Genomic DNA, 19069 nt, shown 5'->3' on the forward strand with positions numbered 1-19069 from the left:
GGTAAATAAAAAATGCCCACCTAGGTAAACCGTGGCATTTACCGTGACGGGCAAAAATAGGTGCCCGCCTCGGTGGCCTCCGGGGGGGGGGGGGGGGGGTGGGTTGTTGCGCAAAATCATTTGTGTAGTAGTGGATGTCCTTCCCGCGTGTCCCCGTGGAATCGTCCTTGGCATGTGGTTTCTACATAGTAATCGCCTAATCCGTCATATTATACTAATCATAATCGCACACATATCGTGTTTTATACATAGACGTGAGAATGGATTTAGACTATCATAAATACGTTTCAAAAATCAAAAGCACTCATTCAGTGGATTTACGGTCCAATTGATTCAACTATGAGATGTGGAAAAATTGATGTAAACTTTGGGCTATGGAAAAACTACTATGAGCTACATGACTAAAAAAAGTTATAACTATTTAATTGAAATTAACAACTATGAAACATACCTCTCTCTTTTATCTCCCTTAATAAAACAGGTATAAAACGTCTCTATATTTTCATCCATTTGAAATAGCAGAAGCTGAAAACCAAAATAAGGGTTTAAAAAGTTGAACCAAACACAGACTTAGATCCTTTAAATTTTAGATGTGAAATGAATTATTTTATAATAGTAATTTGGATTTATGAATATTCGGTCTTACCGGCTACATGATGTAAAACCTTGATTAAATCTTTTATTAGAAAGAAATATTCTGGCTCTGTAAGAGTTTTGCATCCAACCATTCATTATTATAGATCCAGCCTCCAGCTGATTAGCAACTCACAAAAACTCAAACTCGATGACATACTAAGCATTAAGTCTATTAGAAGACAACCACCCATTCTTTACGAAGATCTCAATTGTCACATGCTCTAGCAAACGACAAGCTTTCTTCAGTATTGTTTTAGTTGTGATCCTTATGAAGAATGGACTAGGAATGTGTCAATAGGTGGCTGTGAAGATTACCTGTAAGTAGGAAATAGTCTTTTTTTTTTATCAAACACCGTGTCATTTCTGGCCAACCAAATAGACCAACAAATAGCCATTGCTCCCTTCCAAATTAGGGAAAGCAAATTAGTATGTACTTGTTGATCCCAAGACCGCAAAAATGTAATGTCCTTTAGAGTTTGCAAACCAAATGCAACCTAAACAATCCTCCAAACAAATCTTGCAAACATGACAATAAAAAAACTAGTGTTGTATAGTTTCCTTGTTAAAAAACAACAATTACCATCTCCTTTCTAATTTCGCTTTAGAAGATTGTCTTTCATTAAGATAACAACCTTTAGTAAAAACTAAGAAAAAATCTTAATTTAAGAGGTAACTTTAGCTTCCATAAAAACTTGTTAAGATGCATTGCATTTTGATTTACTAAAAATACATATAAAGATTGTACTGTAAACACTTCTTTCTTTATAAGATCTCATTTTAAAGAGTTAGACTGGTCATCAAGCTGCACAAATGCTAACGTATTAACCAGTTCATTCCATTTTAAAGAGTTTTATTCATCATTGTTCTGGTGGCAGACACCTCAGTAAAGCCTACATTGTTCAAATGAGTGTTCGGCCCATTTTCTTTTCTAACTTGTTCGGCAAACAAGTTACAAACAAGTGTGGTATGACAATCAATCCAGTCCATTGCATCAATGTTGATGGTAGTTATCATACATTATAAACTTCAATATAACTTGAAATAATGCATGAAAATGATCACCAACATAGACTTAGGGGTTTGAACTGACAATTTTCACGAGTTTTGATGAATCTGTGTTTTCAGCAGTGTTATTTCAGAAAACCATTAAGGGAGATCAAAACGTCAAATTAAATCGCACTTATCCACGGCGAAACCAACTCCAGAAGGTTCTAGAGGACTCCAAAAGCCACGTCACCGAAGCAGAGGATGAGAGGGTGACAGGTGGGGCCGCCCGGCCCCTTGGGCCCACCTGGCAGTCCCTCCTTCGTACGTCAGTTCTCCATCGCCTTAAGGATTACATATATGTCGTTTTAAGTTGGTTTGATCCAAGGGCTCACGTTGGACGCTCCGGCCTATATAATCAGCCCCTGCCCCCCTCCAGAGCGCGCTGCCATAAGTCAAGTTTAGACCAGAAATTAGGGTTTTTAGAGAGAAGAGAATAGAGCTCCAATTCTTTAAGTTTCTAGTATAGGCTAGCTAGCAAGGTTCGAGTAGAGAGTGTGCTATTGCTCAGGATTCCGGATCTGCCGTCTGGAGACTGGTATAGCCATTGTATCTCTTATTTTATGTCTTTGTGCTACTTCAATATTATGTTGCTATTTTTTATGTTCCTAGTCTGCCCTAGTTATATGCTTGATATAGTTACGATTGATGATGAATTTATGCATATGTTCGCAAAGCCCTTAGCTCAGTACTCGAGTGAGTTAAGTGGTCAACATTATGTAAGCATGATGCTTAGATATTGTTTGCTTGCGAATGCATTTTGCACTTTGGGTCATGTGGTAGATCACGGATGTGACACTCCCATTGAGTCCTTTGTAGTCCACTCTCCATTTGTAGAGCAAGTAGAACGCGGTTGCGAAGGGAGACAAGCTCTGTTCTTGATCTTCCTTAGTAATGTTCCTTATGCATAGATCCAAAGTTAGTTATACTATAGATGGGAGTGTATATATTAGGGTGTACAAAAGACTTAGTAAATAAGGAATGACTTAGAAATCTTCTACTCTTAACGAATCTTCTGCTTAGCCGTACTACACTTTATGAGTCTCTATTTCTATATCTAGAATACCATTATTACCTTACACTTATCATTTATTTATCCCTTGACATACTCCTGCCATAGCATGAGAGTGATTTTATCATAAGTATATATATTTGTCAATATCGTTATGCCAACACAACTCCATAGCTCCTCCTTGTGGATAAAATATAAATAACGATACTTGGTATACTCCCGAGTGAAATGCTACAATGGTACATTATCTGTGCGCTTGCGAATTACTTAGTATATATATAAATTTATAAGTGTTCTCAATAATTATCAACAATGTATTTTTGGCATCATGCTAGGGATGACAACTTAGTAAAGAGTGATGCTAAGAAATGTCAACAATCAACCGGACCATGGTTTCCCATAATATTTTCTTCACCCAAATCAACATTTCCCACAAAAAGGTCATAAAATGGCGAGAGTGGGGTGAATAGCTTATAAAAGTTCTCTACAAAATCACTAGAGCAAGTTGTTAGTACACTAAAAACAATTCTAGTTGCTGTGATCACAAGGCACACAAGAGGCTAAGTCACTACTCACTAAGAGCTCTCAAACTAGCTACACTAAAGAGCTCTACTAGGTGAAACTAAACTAGCAAGCAAGCTCTCAAAACTGGCAAAATATTCAGTGCAAACCACATCTTCGGTGCAATGTGAAATATGCACTAGAGGTGGAATTTTGTCCTCTAGTGCATATGCCGATGAAATTTGTTACTTTCATATGAATTTTTTGCAAAATGAGTTTGAATCTTAAATTTTGTGAAAATGCACACCTACAGATGCATTATTGGTGTGCACATTTTTAAAATTTTTTAAACTCTTAAGTATGGTTTTAATGTGGTTTTCATGGATTGCACCGAAGATGTGGTTTGCACTAATATTTTGCCCTCAAAACTAGCTACACTAAAGAGCTTGCTACACAACTAGTTTGTAAAGAATGTAAGGGAGAAGTAGGGTGATTATATCGCCGTGTCGAGGAATGAACCAATCACAATATGAATACCAATTAAATCACCGAGAGAATTCCAAACACAATGGTCACCAAGATTTTTCTCCCGAGGTTCACGTGCTTGCCGGCACGCTAGTCCCCATTATTTCGATCAACACTTGATGGTTCGGTGGCTAATAGGTATCACACACCTAGCCAACACTTGGCGTCGCAAAAACCTATCCACAAGTGAGGTAACTCAATGACACGAGCAATCCACTAGAGTTACCTTTCGGCGGGAAATGCACAAGATCCCTCATAATCACCGAGAGATGTCCACGAACAATCACTGACTCATGTCAATGCTCCTCCGCTACTCCAAGCCATCTAGGTGGTGGCAACCACCAAGAATAATAAGAATTCCATAGCCAGAACGATCCCCAAGTGCCACTAGATGCAATCACTCAAGCAAATCCACTAGGAATCATTCCCAATCTCACTATGATGATGAATCAATGATGGAGACGAGTGAGAAGTGTTTGCTTAGGCTCACAAGGATGTCAAGAATGACAAAGTACCAAGAGAGAGAGCACAAGGCTGGCCAAACCCCTTAAATAGGCGCCTCCTCGAAACAGAGCCGGTAGCGTCAAGTGGAGGAGCCACTACATACTGACCAAACGCACATGTGCAGAGACTGGACGCGTCCGGTCGCATAAGTCCGGTCACATGTGATGCCGCCATGTGTCATGACCGTTTAAAAATAGCCGTTGGCGCGCTCACACACCTGATCGATCGCGCCACTCCAGATGATGTGACTCCCCACCATGTAGAGTCCGGTCGAGGCCAATTTCATGCAGAGAGCATCCCGAGCCAGTTTTTCACGACCAGACGCGTCCGGTCCTTGGTGACCGGACTCACCCCTCCGTCCGATCACAACGCCACCTCTGTGCCGACCCATGAATAGTGTTAGGCGCGCATCCATTCGCCTAGCTGAGCCAGCATCCGGTCGCATGCAGCCAGCTGCCTTCGTCTTGGGTCACTTGACCAGATGCATCCAGTCATCCCGGACCCAGCGTTTGGTCACCTCGTTCACTCGTTTCTTTCACTTCACACGGTGCGTCTATTCACTAGATCAACAAAGCAAGCATACAACCCCATACTCCCTCTCTTTAGCATAGAGTGCATGCAATGCTTGTCTATTTTTACCCTTCTCAAAATGCATGCAATGAAAGTGAAGCCGAGCGCACACAAGGCTCGCACTCTCTTTTGCAATACAAGTGTGCTCTCCTCCATTGACTTTAGCACATATTTCTTCTCCATTATTAACACCTTTGCAAATGTGCCAACACCACCAATTGTACACCACCATGTGAATGTGTGTTAGCATTTTCACAATTATTTTCAAGGAGTTAATTGTTAGCACACTAGGTCCCTAAATGCATATGCAAGAATTACTTGACCTAGTGGCACTCGATAACCGTTTAGCCAATGATTTCCCCTCTTTATAGTACGGCTATTGATCCTAAATACACTCACACCCTCTATGGTGTCTTGAGTGCCAACACAAAAACCTATTTGATACCTTTGCCTTGATCAACACTTGGTTTTTATTTTTCTCTTTCTTCTTTTTCAAAGTTGGAGCACTTGATCATCTCTTTTGGCCACCTCCATCACCATGACCATCATCTAGCTCCATCACTTGGTGTGTACGACCCTATTTCAATCACTACACTATATAACAAGGGTTAGTACACTAGGTTTCATCAATTATCCAAAACCAAACTAGGGCTTTCAATCTCCCCCTTTTTGGTAATTGATGACAACCATTTCACAAAGATATTCAATGAAATCTTTTTTGATTCATGTTGCTTGCCCAAGCATTTTACCATGTGTAAAGGATATGGACAAGTTTCATAAACCCGAATTGGTAGCATTGGCTCCCCCTGCATATATGCTAAGAGTTTAGATTTGAAAGCTTGCACATATGCATAGATGGAAATTGTGGGAGAGTAATGTCTACCAAATGATGCTAAGGTATAAAGAATGGACCTTTGAAGCGTGATACCAATTGGAGTTGCATTTGAACACCATCCTTAGCACCATGATTTGCTAGATACCACTTGAAATACAAAGACAAACTAGATAACTTGTGAGATCAACATTATAAGCAAGGTTCTAGAACCACTTGTGAAAGCAATTCAAGTGTCTAGTTATCCTATGCATGCTAGTTTTTTATTTCATCATTCAAACCTACAACTAGCATACACCACACAAGCATGGATAGGGAATTTAAAAACTTGTGTCATGCAAGCAAACATATGTAATGCACATCCAAATGCAACAAACAAGTTTATGAGCTTGCTCCCCCTACTTGTGTGCTTCAAATTTTAATTGATCCCCTTCCTTTCACCTATCACTTTTATCTCTGTTATTCTTCTCCCCCTTTTTGCACTATCTTTGGGAATTTCTCTCCCCCTTTGTCATCGATGACCACAAAAGGTGAGCTCAAAATTTTTGGTAGGTTATGTGAAACCATGTTATGTGAGGATCATTTTTCCAAAGAGTATTTGCAAAAGATATTTAACTCCATTTGATCCAAGGACAAGCTTCTTCACACCTTGTTTCAAGGGTTATCTTGACCATGTTGAGTTAAACACTTATAGCTCATATTCTAGACTAAACACTAGGTTCACAAGCCCACAGACATGTCATATGCTACCACTAGATCATTTCAAACATAGAGGCAATAGTGGTACCATACAAGCATCAAATTTATTTGATTTTCATGAATGAGCCTATAAAGCATGATGAATGACTAGATGCACTAAACAAGTCCTTAGCAAAAGATGAATGACATGTCAATCAATTTACCTTGTTTTTATCGAGGGAGAGGCATGTCATATAAGTGGGGTGCATCAACACATATTTGAGAAATCAAGTATGTTCAATTCATTCCTTAGCTTGCAAAACCTCTTCTCATCAAGTGGCATGGTGAAAATATCAACAAGTTGATCATCGGTGCCCACACTCTCAATACAACTGTCCCCCTTTTGTTGGTGATCTCTTATGAAATGATGGTGGACATCTATGTGCTTTGTTCTTGAATGTTGAACCTGGATTGTTCATGAGCTTCACGGCACTCTCATTGTCACATAGCAATGGCACTTGTTTGAACTAGATTCCAAAATCATTCAAAGTAGCCTTCATCCAAAGTAATTGAGCACAACAACTACTGGCCGAAATGTACTCTTCGACGGTTGAAAGTGCTATACTATTTTGCTTCTTTGATGACCAAGACACAAGTGATCTTCCCAATAATTAACATGTGCCTGATGTGCTCTTTCTCTAAACTTTGCATCCCGTATAATCGGAGTTTGAATAACCAATCAACTCAAATACTGCTCCTTTGGGATACCATAATCCAACATTATGTGTATGCTTCAAGTACCTCAATATTCTCTTTGTTGCCTTCAAATGACTTTCTCTTGGTGATGCTTGAAATCTTGCACACATGCATACACTAAACATCACATCTGGCCTTGATGCGGTCACATAGAGTAGGCTTCCAATCATAGACCGATACATCTTTTGATCCACCATATTGCCACTAGCATCACTATCCAAGTTTCCATTAGTCCCCATAGGTGTACTAATAGCCTTTGCAGCATCCATTCCAAACTTCTTGAGCATGTCTTTGATGTACTTGCCTTGACTCACAAATGTGCCATTCTTCATTTGCTTGATTTGAAGACCAAGGAAGTAACTAAGCCTCCAATCATGGACATCTCAAATTCATTTGCCACCATATTTCCAAACTCTTGTTAAAAATCTTGATTGGTTGATCCAAAGATAATGTCATCAACATATATTTGCAACACAAACAAGTCATTGCCTATTTTCTTGGTGAAGAGAGTGGTGTCAACCTTGCCCATCTTGAATCCTTTAGAGAGTAGGAAATCCCTCAACCTCTTATACCATGCTCTAGGTGCTTGCTTCAAGCCATACAATGCCTTCTTCAACATGTAAACATAGTTGGGCTTCTTGTCATCTTCAAAATCGGGTGGTTGTTCAACATAGACCTCTTCATTGATGTAGCCATTGATAAATGCACTTTTCACATCCATTTGATATATCTTGATGTTGTGGGTATAATCATAGGCTAATAACATCCTAATTGCTTCCAATCTTTCAACCGGGGCATATGTTTCACCAAAGTCAAGACCCTCTACTTGAGTGTAACCTTGAGCTACCAATCTTGCTTTGTTCCTTACTACTATCTTATCTTGATCGTGCTTGTTGCGAAAGATCCATTTAGTTCCAATCACATTGTGTCCCTTTGGCCTTTTAACTAACTTCCATACTTGATTTTTTGTAAAGTTGTTTAGCTCTTCATGCATGGCATTGACCCAATCAACATCCTTCAATGCTTCATCTATCTTCTTTGGTTCAATGGATGACATAAATGAGAAATGCTCACAAAATGATGCCAATCTTGATCTAGTTTGCACATCTCTAGAAATATCACCAATTATAGAGTCCAATAGGGTGATCTCTTACAACATTTGTTGGTTGAAGTACTTGAACTTGATTGCTTGCACTTGGTTGGTCATTTGGGTGAGATGATGAACTAGCCACTTGTTGTTGATCTTGCACTTGAGCACCACTTGTACTAGTTTGATTTTGATCATGAGAACCACTATCTTGCACATTTGAATTAGAGAGCACTTGATTCTTGTCATCTTCAATATCAATCACCTCTCTAGGCCTTATATCACCAATATCCATCTTCTTCATTGCATTGACTAATTGAGTGCCTCTCACATCATCAAGATTCTCATCTTTCTCTTGGGAATCATTTGTTTCATCAAATTTAACATCATGCACCTCCTCAAGAGTACCACTAGCCAAGTTCCAAACTCTATAAGCCTTGCTAGTAGTGGAGTAACCAAGCAAGGAAATCTTCATCACATTTTTTATCAAACTTGCTCAATCTAGTGCATTTCTTCAAAATGTAGCATTTGCAACAAAAAACCCAAAAATATGCAATATTGGGCTTTCTTCCATTCAAGAGCTCATATGGTGTCTTCTCCAACATTAGATGACAATAGAGTCAGTTGCTATAGTAAGCAAGCCATGTTGATTGCTTTGGTCCCAAAATGAATGATTAATATTATATTCACTCAACATTGATCTTGCCATGTCAATCAAAGTTCTATTCTTCCTCTCAACAAGATCATTTGATTGTGGAGTATACTTGGCTGAGAATTGATGTCTAATGTCAAACTCATCACACAACTCATCAATTCTAGTATTCTTGAATTCACTATCATTGTCACTTCTTACTTTCTTGATAGTTGTTTCAAATTCATTGTGTATTCTTTTGATGAATGTCTTGAATGTATCAAACACATCTATTCAGTTCATAAACCTAGGGTCCCTCGTGGACCTGCTTCCTAGCAAAAGCTCAGCCCAACAGACGATGTTGCGAACGATGAACAACTCCTAGGCCGACCCAAAAACCTAACGATAGGCCAGAAGGGCGATCTAGTCTCCGACCGGAAGGCCTAGCCAAGGAGGAATGGCGCTCGCTTCCAACTCCGGCCCGTCTCTCCGACCAAACGGCCTGGCCAAGGTGGAACGACGCTCGCTTCTGACTCTGGCCCGCCTCTCTGATCAGAAGGCCTAGCCAAGGAGAGGACAACGCTCGCTTCTGACTCTAGCCCACCTCTTTGGCTAGAAGGCCTAGCCAAGGAGGAACGGCGCTTGCTTCTTACTCCACCTACCTCTCCGACTAGAAGGCCTAGCCAAGGAGAGCACGACGCTTGCTCCTGACTCTGACCTGACTCTCTAACCGGGAGTACACCGAACCTCTGCTTATAACTCTTCTCTGACCAGCGCGGTTGAAGCCGACTGGGAAATGACCGAATGGGGACGCTTGCTCGGTAAGAACCCAAAGAATCAGGCGGAGCAAGTAAGGCAGGGCTCTCAAGTCAACTGCAATACTAAGGATCATACCCTACACACCTGCAGGATAGTACTGTTAGGTCATGACAAAAGGGTGCTCTGCAACCTTCCAGACATGTCAGAATACAAATAGTGTTATGGGCGCCGACATTTATCCTATAGTATGGTAGGCACCGACATTTGCCATACCAGAAGAACGCAGTGGAACCAACCACATGCATCCAGTCATCAACAATATTGTGGGCACCGACAAACCACCTTGTACCCAAGGGTGTCGGCAACAAGACTAGGTAGCACACACACTCCTCTCACACTCTCTCTTGTAAAGTCATCCCCTTCATCTATAAAAGGGGATGCGCTCTCTCCAAAAGGATTCAAACGATGATTCAAACGATCCTAACAAACAACAGACGGATCACTCTGATTCTCTCTGCTTGGCTCTAGAACTCTAAAGCCAAACAGAGCATATGTTCAAACACATAGCGCACGTCGGAGCTCCCATCACTCTTGGCCCTTCGGTTCTGGAGTCCAACCGGACCTCTGATACCCCCATCTTACTTCTTCTCAGTTTGTAACCCCACAACAAACTTTGAGCACCTAGGCTCAGGAATAAAGTCACCGACCGACTCAACCTAGACGTAGGGCATGTTGCCTGAACTAGTATAAACCTTGTGTCATTGAGTGCTAGGCCATATCCAATCACAACGTACGGACAAAACTACAAATCTTTACGTGTTGGTCACTTTTTGCATCGATAGTTGGCGCCGTCCATGGGGAAGACGCCGTACGTTCACACCTTTGGTCATTGGATATGACTCGTTCCACTGTCTTCAGCATGGCGGGCTCAAGCGATATGACTCGTTGGACTTTCCCACGCTCCCACCTGTTGGGATGTGGGTTCCTCCTGTCTTCGAGCCGTCCTAGACCTTCCTCTTCGAAAGCCTAGACTTCATTGCCGACCGGCTCGGCGTGCTTCACCTCCACAAGGAGGCACTTGTCCCGACGCCCATCGAAGGAGGAGCGCTGTTCGACGGCTCCAGACCAATCGGCGACCTCAACAATGAGGCACCTGCGCTTTGCTCCGAGCCTATGCTAGGCTCAAACCCCACTATGAGTAACGTACATACTATTCTTTACTTGCTATTACATACCTTCCGCCGATTCCCTGGAGGGACCCCGTTGTCCCCACCGTGGCCGCCATGCGATCGGTTCTCCTACAGCCTTGTGTCCCCCTTAGACACGTACGCACAGGGGCTCCAAAAGATGCTAGCGCCGCCTCCTCTTACATCCGAATTCATAGGGATGGTGGGCTATGCTCCTGCCTCTTTTCATGACCACATGGATGATGATGTTGAGAGCAACGGCTCCAACATCAGCTGATGTCATGGCACCTAGCCACCCTCTATCCTAGGAGTATGCTATAGGTGGATGCCTCGGGATAGCCACCGGTGGTAGCAGGAGTCTCTATTAGACCCACACCCCTCTAGACCCTCGTGCGGAGGCCCTCGCTTGTGTGCATAGGAGCCATGGCAAGGAGCTACTGACAAAGGCTATAGAACCAGCCACCACCTGTGCTGGTACTGCTCGGCACACCACGTTGCGCCCCTATGCACGTAACCCATCGAGCTGGCGACTGAGGTTGCCGTCCTGCCAGGTTCAGCGCAACATCATCGACCTGCGGGGAACTGATCCCCTCACAGTTCGCTCAGGCTAGCCAGAACATCACCAGCGACAGCGATGCTTCTATGTAGGCCTTCCCGAGCCTGTCGACCCATAGGAACAGGCGGTCCACTAAACCTCCGGGCGCTAGTGGAGACCACCGCCGTTCAATAGGTGGAAAGCTCCACGTCATGCCACCGACTTGAGGCCTCTTTCCCTACTGAGGGAATGGGGGCGCGCTAGTCCAACTGCTCCATCTGCTCACCACTACGACCACCGAGCATGGAAGAGGAGGGCATAGCTACGCCATGGCCTTACCTGGTGCTCGCTCCGCACCAGCCACCTATGCATGAATGCCTCGGGCCGAATCAAGACACTTGCAGTGTCATCAGCAACCGGTGTCAGGTTGGCATGATGATGACATCCATCGGGCGGACGGTGAGAGCAGGTGGCACAGGTCCTGGCCGGACCATCGAGGGGAACGGTGAAACACACCCTAGGCATGGTCACCAACCTAATGACTAGAGTCCTAGCCTAGATGGCCCGAGACCATAGGCCTTTGCCCGATGCATCCAGAGAGCATTGTTCCCATAGGGCTTCCGATCGCCTACCAACGTCGCCAAATATACTGGGGAGACGAATTCTGGTATATGGCTCAAAGACTTTCAGCTCGCCTACCGAGCCGAAGGAGTGAATGATGACCACTTCATCATTTAGCACCTCCCCATCTGCGTGGGGGAGCATGTTCGAGCATGGCTCGAATTCCTCCCGCCTGACAGCATCCGCGATTGGGCGGACCTCAAGAGGGTCTTCGTTGGGAACTTCTAGGGGACGTATGTCCGCCCGAGGAATTCCTAGGACCTCAAGAGCTGCCAACAGGAGCCTAATGAGTCCCTATGGGATTACATCCATAGGTTCTCAAAATGATGCAACTCCCTTCCTGATGTCATCGACACAGACATCATCATCGCATTCCTCTTTGGGACAACCTGCGAGTCGCTGATCCACAAGCTTGGCTGCCTAAAGCCCTGTACCACCCGTGACCTGCTTGATGTCGCCACGAACCATGCCTCCGGCGAGGAGGCGGTCAGAGCGGTCTTCAATGGAGTCTAGAACAAGGGCAAGGCCAAGCGCGAGGACCAAGACTAGGGCCCCTCCACAGCAGAGGGGCAAAAAGAACAAGAAGGATCAGCGCCGACTAGCCAACTCTGACGTTGGTCGCCAGTGGCTGATCGCTGCGAGCAAGCATCCCTAGTAGGGCTAGCCTGACCACTTCGACAAGATCATGGATAGCCTATGCACCAACCACTGCTTACCCCATCAAGCAGCCTCTACAAGGACTATGAGCTCCTCAAGTGCTTCCTACGACAGGACAGGTGGCCAAAAGAAGGAAAGGGCAAGGAGGCAGCAGCCAAGAAAGAAGGGCAGTGGTGGGCAATGATGGGGATGGTTTTCCTAACTCTGACGAATGCATCATGATCTTTGGGGGATCCGATGCCATTTGCTCCAAGTGCCAGCACAAAGTGCGCTACAGAGAGGCATGCATCGCCGAAATGGCCATCCCCTCCTTCCTTCGCTGGTTAGAATCTTCGATCACTTTTGATCAGAGGGGACCATCCTTACCACGTCACTAGACTAGGTCACTACCCTACTCATCATCGACCCCATCGTCTGCAAGAAGCGCCTCACCAAGGTGTTGATGGACAGAGGCAGTGGCCTCGACATCCTCTACATCGACACCCTCGACGCCATGTGCATCCCCCGGACAAAGCTCTGCCTAGTGAGCTCTCCCTTCCACGGCATGTTCCCAGGGACGCAAGCGTACCCACTTGGGCAGATCGACCTACCTGTCATGTTTGGCAATCGAGCCAACTTTTGCTAGGAGGTCCTCACCTTCGAAGTGGTGGACTTCCTAGGGTCCTACCACGCCATCTTGGGGCGGCCATGCTATGCCAAGTTCATAGCGATCCCTAACTACACCTACCTCAAGTTGAAGATGCCAGGACCGAACGGCATCATCACTATGGGTAGCACCTTTTTGCACGCCTACACGTGTGACCGTGAGCATTTTGAGCTTGCCACTACCGTCATCAACTCATCCGAGCTCCCTCGGCTAGGGGAGTTGTTGACCCCAGTAGTTTCGAACTACAACAAGCCAACCTCCTCGACTGCCTTTCCGCCCACTCGAGGAGACCAAGGTAGTGGGGATCGACCCCACCGACCCAACCAAGATGGTGCAGGATCGAGGACCCAGCTCCTGGCCAAATAGGATTGTGAGCTCACCGACTTTCTATGCGCCAACCGTGACATCTTTGCATGGAAACCTTCTGACATGCTAGACATACCACGAGAGGTCACCAAGCATGCATTATGCCTCATCTCGGGCTCAAAGCCCGCCAAGCAACGCCTGCGTTGCTTTGACGACAAGAGGCAGTAGGGCCATAGGTGAGGAGGTTGCCAAACTCCTGGCAGCCGGATTTATTCAAAGAGGTATACCACTCTGACTGGCTCGCCAATCCTGTTCTTGTTAAAAAGAAGACCAGGAAATGGAGAATGTGTGTTGATTATACTAGCCTCAATAAGGCATGTTCGAAGGACCATTTTCCTTTACCATGCATAGGCTAGATAGTCGACTCCACCTCAGGATACGAAATCCTCTCCTTTCTGGCTGCCTACTCAGGCTATCACCAGATCACAATGAAAGAGTCTAACCAGCTCGCGACTTCATTCATCACTCTGTATGGTTCATACAATTACGTAACCATGCCTTTTGGTCTGAAGAACGCTGGCGCCACCTGTCAATGGTGCATGCAGCAATGCTTCACCGATCAAATCGCCCCGCTCGATCAGCCTAACAAAGTTGAGTGACCAAAACCAACAATCGCCATCTATGTTGATGACATAGTGGTCAAAACGACTCAAGCTTGTGACCTGATCGCAAACTTGGCCGCAACATTCATGAACCTCCAAAGGTTCAACATCAAATTGAATCCCGAAAAATGTGTTTTCGAGGTTCCAAAGGGGAAGCTACTTGGATATATCGTGTCCAAATGCGGCATCGAGACCAACCCTAAAAAAATCATGGCCATCTCCAACATGGGCTCTATATGCAACGTCAAGGGCATATAGAGGCTCACCAGCTATTTGGCCACCCTGAGCCGATTCATCTCCCAGCTTAGCGAACGGGGAATGCCTTTGTACAAGCTTCTCAAAAAGACGGATGCTTTCGTGTAGACTAATGAAGCATAGTAGGCTCTAGGGAGCCTCAAAGCATCACTGACGTCGGCCCCAATCCTCATCGCTCCCGAACAGGGAGAACCCCTCCTCCTCTAAATCATGGCAAGCAACCACGTGGTGAGCACCGCCCTAGTCGTCGAAAGGGAGGAGCTAGGACACCACCTTAAGGTCCAACGACCCATATACTTCATCAGGGAGGTACTCACTGACCCCAAGGTCTAGTACCCCTAGGTGCAAAAACTCCTATATGCCGTGCTGATGGTGACCCGGAAGCTCCTGCACTACTTCACCGACCACAAAGTCTCGGTCGTCACTTCATACTCGCTCGGAGACATCATCCGCAACCGTGATGCCGCAGGATGAATCTCCAAGTGGGCACTCGAGCTAATGGGCCACGACATTAGGTATATCCCCCGTACCGCTATTAAGTCTCAGACTCTTGTGGACTTTATCGCCAAATGGATGGAGGTCCAGCTCCCAACCCCAGATGTCATCCATGAGTACTAGACGATGTACTTCGATGGGTCCATAATGGCGCCCAGCTCGGGGGCTGGAGTGGTTTTGATCTCCCCGAATGGGAGTAGGCTCCGCTACATAATCCGCCTCCACTTTTTGGCCTCAAACAACGCTGCAGAATACGAGGCCCTCATCAATGGACTACAAATCACCATCGAGCTCGGCGCTACGCAGCTTTTCGTCTACAATAACTCGGAAATGGTCATCGACTAGGTCATGAAGGAGTCCTCTTGCAAAAGCCCCCTCATGACAGCATACTACCAGGAGGTGCGCAAGCTCGAGGACAAATTCTAGGGGATCGAGCTACACCATGTCCCCCAAAAGGACAACGATGCCACCGATTTTCTCACAAAATTGGCTGCCAGGCGTGTTCTATCTCCAGAAGGGGTCTTCATCAATGACCTTCACAAATCATCTACCCACATCCTAGAAGTCCGATCCAGACACACCTCGATGCCAACCCGGTGCTCAGGGGCTCCAACCCCGGTGCCCCCCATGACGACGACGCCCACCGACGTTGCTGTGATAGCACTCGATCAAGCCGACTAGCGAGCACCGCTACTCACCTACCTCCTTGAGGAGGTTCTCCCACCTAAAAGGGCTGAAGCACGATGGATTGCTCAACACGCCAAGATGTTCGTCACATTCGGTAACCAACTTTACAAACGAAGTCCATCAGGAGTGCTCATGAAGTGCGTCCCCACCGACCAAGGCAAACAACTCCTCCTCGAGGTCCATGCCAAAATCTAAGGACATCACGTGGCCCCGAGCTCGCTGGTCAGAAAAGCCTTTCACCAAGGTTTTTACTAGCCCACCGCACTACGAGATGCAGAGGAGGTCGTCCAAAGGTGTGAGGGATGACGGTTCTATGCTTGGCACAGGAGCTTCAAACCTTCCCCATCACCTGGCCATTTTTGGTCTGGGGCCTTGACATGGTAGGACCCCTCAATAAGGGCCCAGGCGGCCTCACTCACCTACTCGTAGTGGTCAACAAATTCACCAAGTGGATAGAGGCCAAGCCCATCACCAACATCTGCTTGGAAGAGGCAGTCAAGTTCTTCCTCGACATCATCTACCAGTTTGGCGTTCCTAACTGTATCATCACTAACCACGAACCTAACTTCATTGGGAAGAAGTTCCTAGACTTTAGTGATGGATACAGCATCAGGATCGACCAGGCCTTGGTCGGACATCCACATACTAACGGCCAGGTCGAGCGTGCTAATGGTATGATCCTCCAAGGACTTAAGCCACACATCTTTGACTGACTCAACAAGTACGCCAGGCGATGGGTTGCAGAGGTCTCAGCAATCCTCTAGAGCCTGAGAATGACCCCAAACTGATCCATAGGGTTCACACCCTTCTTCCTAGCCTATGGAGCTAAAGCAGTGCTGCCCTTCGACCTTGACCACGGCACCCTAAGAGTGAAGGCCTTCGACCATGACCAAGCCATGGAGGCTCAGCAAGATACAGTCGACCTGCTCGAGGAGGCCCATGAGACGACCATCATCCGCTCTGCTCGCTACTAGCAGACTCTCCACAGGTACCATGAGAGGAAAATCAGAGGAATGATCCTCAAGGTTAGAGACCTTGTGCTTCAAAGGACCCAATCAACCAAGGAGAAACACAAACTCTCTCCACCTTGGGAAGGACCCTATACGGTGATCGAAGTGATCTGACTAGGCACCTACCGACTAAGGACGACAACGGCGACATTCTCACCAACACTTGGAACATCGAACAGTTATGTCATTTCTTTCCCCTAAAAATTCAGTCTTACCACTTTCTTTCATTCAACGTTCGCTCCTACAAAGCACCCCGGCCCAAACACTTTTGGCCTAGGTCGCTTGGGGACTCCACGAGGGTGTGATACCACCTCTCTTTTTTTACTATCATTTGGTAAATACTTTTTACCCGAACAAAAGGGTAGTCCGTTCCTTTAATTACCTTATATAACTTTGCTTTAAACATTCCAACCGATCACACCCCACCATGACCTATGGTTACGAGCAGCTGAGCCTCGTGGGCCATGCCTAGGTTCTTAAGGTTGCAGCCTATGGTTCAAATGGGCAGGTGCGAAAAAGAAAGAATAAAAAACAAAGTTGTGCTAGAGTGAAAATAAGGAACGGATTGGACAAGCTTCCCCTTACGAAGTAATTCCATCACAAAACAAAGTTGATGTATTCATGGATACAAAAATGTTTACACATGGGGCTCCCCCATGAACTTATCCATTACATATATTGACTGCTTTTTCTACTCTAAATACTACTATGGCTGACTGGCGGCATCGGCTACCGACTTGACCGGCGAAGATAAAGGCTCTCGGTCTCCAACAGGATGACGTTTGGCTCAGTCAAAGGTGGGACGACATTTGCTTTCGACCTAGGCTCCACTCCATCCGTAGGCTAGGCAACGTCCTCCTGGTGCGCGCCTTCAGCCGTGCTCGCACGGGGAGCCTCCATCACCAATTACGTGGAGACTTGCTCTGCCACCAACTGTGCGTGTGGTAGCAAGCCCTCCCCGTGCGCATGGATGGCCTCCGGGCTCCAAACGTCGGTGTACCCACTGTAGATGGTGGCAAAGTCCAGGTTTGGGTGGTGCATCGCCACTGAAGTCAGCACCCCTGACGTCCCATAGAACATCCCATTAGAGATAAGCACCCAAACTTCATCTAGGACCTCCGCTAGTCGGATAGCGGGCATGCTGGTGCTCGGTGCTGACTCGAACACCTCTGAGATGATGACCTAGGCGACGTTGCAGATCTGGTCGAGCTCACCCTCGAGAGCATGTAGCTCTTCAAGGGACTTGGCCAGCGCCTCTGCATTCCAACCAATCATCGCCTTAGCCGTCTCTAGGTCCCGCTCTAGTGACCTAACCCTTCCGCCCAACTTTGGAAGAAGGATGACAGGCTTAGAAGCAAGGCAAAGGAAAAGCTAAGACATCAACCAAAAGCAGAATAGGTACATACCGAGGCAGGTGTTCTCAAGGATGGAGAGTCCTTCCTCCTGTCGAGTCACCGGCTCACGCAAATGAGCGTTCGACTCCTTCGTCCCAAGCATCTAGCCTCAGAGCACGAGCACTTCCTGGTCGACCTCTAACTGGGCCTTCCGCTCTGACTCCAGAGCCTCTAGGGAACTCTGGAACACCACCTTGGTCTCCGCCTAGTGGATCTTCACCGTGTCAAGTCCTCGCTCAGCGGCGGTCACCCACTCCACCACGAGCAGTTCTGCCACCCGCGCTTCTGTCGCCTTGGCCGCTCGGTCTTGAGACTCATGGTGGGTGGACTCTAGCTAGTGCTCAAGCTCGGTGACCCGCCATGACATTGTGGCCACCTGAGCATGCTCCTCCCAGAGGAAATGGGACTTGTGGCTTGACATGTCCTCCAGACCCTATGAAATGAGAAGTAAGCATGCTGAGGCAACCAGCAAGAGACCAAGGAGTCAAGGACGAACGCATAAAACTTACCTCTATGATGTGGGGCAGGTCGATCGTAACCGCCTGATGGACGACCTTGACCTGCTCCAAGGCCTCCTCCAGACTCGCCCTGGTTTGGGCGAGATCGGACTCCATCGTGAGTCCTCTCCCCCCAAGTAGTCCCAAAGCTGCACCTCCTCCTCATCCTAAAGTATGAACCATGCCTTACTTGGGTCACCGGGGCAGGGCCACACTAGCTCGCAGGTCGCCCCCAACCCACTAGAAGGCCCAGCAGACGACTAGACCACCGCCAACTCCTGCGACGATGGGATGGCCGGTGGCTCCACCCAGGTGCCTACCTCGCTAGGGTAGGGGATCTCCACCTCCTTGACCTCGCAGCCTGCTAGCGGTTGTTCTGCCTCTGGTCTGGTCGTGTCTCCTCCTGACCTTGATAGCTCCGACTAGGAGGGTGAGCCATGCGTCCCTCCACCGGGCGAGGCAGGGAGCCCGGTCTCCCTCCTCCCTTCCACCACAACTATTGGGGGAGGGGTCGCAAGGGTCACCTCCAACCCAACCTCCACCATCGCCAACGGGATCACTGCCAACACCATCGCCGCCGCT

The 19069-nt window shown here is 46.6% G+C and overlaps 1 protein-coding gene across 1 annotated transcript in view; it reads left to right on the top strand.

Moving 5' to 3' along the window:
• LOC136454704 (uncharacterized) overlaps nucleotides 1-19069 on the top strand; it is a 36525-nt gene that overhangs the window by 885 nt on the left and 16571 nt on the right. The gene's annotated exons all lie outside the window — the stretch shown is intronic.

The sequence above is a fragment of the Miscanthus floridulus genome, chromosome 5 (assembly GCF_019320115.1).
Source record: "Miscanthus floridulus cultivar M001 chromosome 5, ASM1932011v1, whole genome shotgun sequence".
In the NCBI taxonomy this organism is placed as follows: Eukaryota; Viridiplantae; Streptophyta; class Magnoliopsida; order Poales; family Poaceae; genus Miscanthus; species Miscanthus floridulus.